Source organism: Salarias fasciatus, chromosome 13 (assembly GCF_902148845.1).
Source record: "Salarias fasciatus chromosome 13, fSalaFa1.1, whole genome shotgun sequence".
Classification (NCBI taxonomy): domain Eukaryota; kingdom Metazoa; phylum Chordata; class Actinopteri; order Blenniiformes; family Blenniidae; genus Salarias; species Salarias fasciatus.
The window spans coordinates 13,888,044-13,892,568 of NC_043757.1; positions in this window are offsets into that span (position 1 = coordinate 13,888,044).

Below are 4,525 nucleotides of genomic sequence, written 5' to 3' on the forward strand. Positions count from 1 at the left end.
AGCTCCGAGCCGTAAGTATTTGAGTTCGTGGCATTTTAATGATGATTGATTATAGACGCTGCATTTGTCAACGCATTGTTTGAATGCTGAGATTGGTCAGGTATGAAAGTTTCGCGAATCTCATGTGGGCCCCGTCACTCAGATCTGCACCCGCTTCAAAGAAAGATTGATGAATCAGGTTCAATGTGCTTTGCACTTTGTGCTTTGTAGTTTGCACATTAATTGTGTAGCATAAAGACAAAGCAGTGGGTCTGAATATTAACATGTGTGCAACTGAATTTCAACATATGCAATCAAAAAATAATGTCCTCTAAAGAAACAAATGTAAATCTGCAACAGGCTCATTACTGATATCTAAAGCATATCAAATTTGTTTTCACTTCAGCAGAGGTTCAGTTTCCACAGCAATATAAAGCAGCATATCAGTGTCTGACAGAACATAATAAAGAGACTGAAACCTTCTTATCAACATTCTTTTATAAGCCATGGAATATGTATAGCATGAGCACAAAAAAATATATATCTCAGTGAGTTGGAGTCATATAAAAAGATGCTTGAAAGAATTAATGGTACCACTGCTATAGGAAATAGCACAACGGTGTCCTGGAGTTATTTTTCCACCTTGTTCACGTTAAGAAAGAAATCACACGTCAATATGCTAATAAGGGTCACGGTTCACATACCATGGATCAGTTGACCTTGGTCCATGATCACAATCTGAAAACACCCTCTTGTGAATAAGTTATTCAGCTTTGCCAGCCGAGGAAAGATCCCCCTGCCTTGGCTTTGCACCAGTCATTCTTCTTTTTTTTTTTTTTCCCAGTCTGGGTGGAACATCCTGTACAAATCTCACCACCTCCATGTTGCTGACAGTGGAAGAACTGCTGGATATTGGTTATTAAAATGTAGAGCCGCTGTGGAGACCCCTGCTGCTCATCGCTCAGATGACTATCATTGAGCAGCTCTGTCCTGCACATCATATATTAAGATTTGGTGAGTGAAGAAATGCCTCAAAGGCAGGAGTTAGCTTGGGTTTCTTCAGATGTGAAGTTCTATCATAAATAGTAATTACATTTTGAAGAAGAGCGTCCAACCAATCCCCAGGAAGCACAGCAGGGGCTTAATTACAGTAGGTTCAGGAAGGTCAAAGATATTCCACATGAGATAAACTTGGAAAATTTAGATTTTTTTTTAAGGACACACATTCAAGGATTTGATTATATTTCTTTAAAATTTGGATCTTTTTATGACAGTGAGGTCAAACCAGAATATTCGACGTGATGTGGACAAAGCAACAGTGTGTCTCTTTTAACAGAATGCCATCATTTAGCCAGTTAGACATAAATATGATAAATGATGAAAAATCATAGACTGACGATGTGTTTTCTAGTTGGATTTAATAAACAAGTTCTTGTTTAAATGGATATTTCTGAATAGGTCTTCCGGTGTCTGAAAACCAAATGAGAAATCTGTCTCAAAAACATGAACAACAAAGGACAGAAGTGACAAAAAGAAGAGCCGATTTGAGGGACTTTTTATTACAATGAGCAAAAATTACGAAATAGAGTTATGATTTCACAGCTGGCGCCAGACATGATTGCAGATCATCTTTTCTTATTTAGTTGAACGACAATTTCCAATCATTTAGCCGTTGTGTGAGCTCTGTGGTGAGCAGTCTTCCTGTATTGTGCTGGAAGATTGCTTCCTAAATTAAAGAGTCCTCTTTTCTCCGAGTATCAATTGGACTAAATGCAACAAAGCTCTTTAGGATCATGATGCCATTATTTTTAGATGTGTGTTTTCTTTGCAATTTCTGATAGCACTAAAAATACATCCCAGTAATTTAGCTTGCCTCATAAGCAATGAGTCAGCCCCATAGACTTCATGTAATCAGTGTGACCTGAATCACTGCCACTAACAAACAAGGTTATGAAAAACATAGCAAAACATCTCATCTACAATTAAATAAGACAAATCAATGAATTATTATTATTATCATTATTATTATTATTATTATTAAAATAATATTATCAAAATTATTCACCTAACTTATTAACGCTATTTATTATTCAGTTATAATACCACTAGAAGTTTAAGCATTCTTTTTGAGCATGTAGAAATCACTATTACTGTTGCTATGTCTAAAGAAATCTAGATAAATCAATAAAATATAAAGGTGATAATAAGTCCACAGATGTCGAAAAACATCATTACAAATGCATAAAGAATAAAACGGAGCAATTTAACCTACTTAAGTGAATGCCAACTGGATGAAAGCCTGACGAGGCTCTGCAGCTGGAGGCAGACCTACAGGGTAAAGACATCCTTAATGCTCTGCAGCTGCTTTCAATCTTTTTTTTTTTAAATTTCATTTACCACACTGTATTTACTACACATTTTTAATTGCCAATAATTGGAAATTCTGGTTTCAGTCAGTCAGTGAATACATTCAGAGCGATATTAACTGCGAGTGTGTGATTTACAGTCTCTCCGTGTTTTCCCTGTGATGGACTGGAGATCTGTCAAGAAGTCTTCACTCAGTCATCTGGGACTCACTTCTTCAGCAAACCCTCACAACCCTTCAATAAATGAAGTTGCATATGGGTAGATGGGCTGGAGAATCTCTCCCCAATGAATCTACATTGCTATCAATTCAAATCGATTTCTGAGATCATGTGATCCATGGCGTACAAAATGTACTCAATCAATATAATGGTGGAAAATGATAGATTCATGATATCCTTCTCTTCACCATGTCTACAGTCTTTCCCTGAAAGTGCCACTGAATATCTTAAAGACCACCCAAATAATCACACGCCCTGGATGTTGAAAACATGTGAATTCCATCCTTATATATAAATATTCACCCAAATCATTTTGAGTCATGTCACATTCTTCATTTGTTTCCATTCTCCACTTGCAATTTGTTCATTCACATTCATTTCGAGGTAAACTAGCCAATTTATTTCTGATGAGGCTCACCAATATGCAGCTTATGCCATCATGCAGATTAACAGGGTGTATGGAATGGCCTCTCAGAGTCCTTGGACCGTGCGTCCATCCCTCCCTCGGAGGCTCGCAACGGAGGCGTCCTCTGAATTCCAAACAGGGCTGGAGCTGCTGTCACTCTGCATTCAGTCAACAGTTTCCTTTCAGCCACAACACCTTGTTCATAATGGATTGTTCGGTATTCTGAACTTTTACATTTCTTTCAAGATCTCCTACTTCTATTCAGCTCGTGCCTTCGGTATGTGATACAAACATGTATCTGCGAGTGCAGCTGTTATCACCGCAGCACACAGACTCTTCTTCCAATGAGCCATCTTCTGAGATTCGGTTCTAAAATGGACTTAACAGGGATCATAGGGTTCAGCAGGAGCATTTCACCCCCTTACCCCCCATGTGCCCTGTGACTGCGACGAGGGACACAGAATTAAAATCTGGCTTCTTTTTCCAGCTGACAAAGTGACGATTTTCTGATTGAGACATATTTCATTGCTTTACTTATTGATTTACACGCTGATGACTTGGTGCATGAACAGCATCAGCTCGGTCCAATTTTAGAGAGGAAATTACAGATCAAGATGCAAAGACCGCCACTGTGGATCTGATCATTTGCTGAACCTTATAAAGACGTTTTTTTGAGATGTTCCGAGCAGTTTCAGTGGGTCTTTTAAGTGAAGTTTTTCTACACTAGCGCTGGTGAAAACCTACAAGTCAACTATGAAAAAATACACTCATAGGATGGCAAAGGCTTTGAACTTTTTGTTCATCAATTTTAAAACAACAAAATACTGCAAATTGACATTTTTTACAAGAACATACAGATTTAGATGAGCATTTCCACAGAGAAGCTGTACTGGTTCAATCACAGACTGATTGCTAGGTTCACTGTCATTTGATCTGAAATTCAAAACTATATTTAAAATTGTTTTTTAGGACTGTATTTCACTGTTTTCGTTTGCCATGAATTCAAATGGAAATGCTGACTCAACTATTCCATGGGAAAAGACATCATGAAACGAGAAATTCGGATCATTTCAGAATATATTGCATTGTTGCCATCTGGGCCAAATGACTCCAGAAAACAGAAAACTTTCACATTCCTGACAAACCTTTCCTTCTTTGTCTACACACACGTTTTTAAATATATATAATATATATATAATAGAAGATATCGAACCCTGAAGACTTTATTAATTAACTCATTATGTTATTATTGTTGTTTGCTTTTTAATCAGTGGACTAGCTCAGCACTCTGTTATTTCCCTCTCTCTGGAGAGGTGTGTGCTGTGGGATTGCGCTCCCCTGCTCAGTGTTTTTTTTTTTTTTTTCTTCCACGCGCTGCTGCGCTCTTTAGCGCGCGGACAGCCGGACAGCAGAGGAGGAATCAGCGTCACGCGGACGAGGTTCCAGGGAGCGTCTCCGCATCTCACCGGCAGCCAGGCTTCCCGCTGGGCTGTCAGGCGGCTTTAACAACCCGAAACCACCGACACGCACAGACAGGCGCGAAGCACCTGGGACC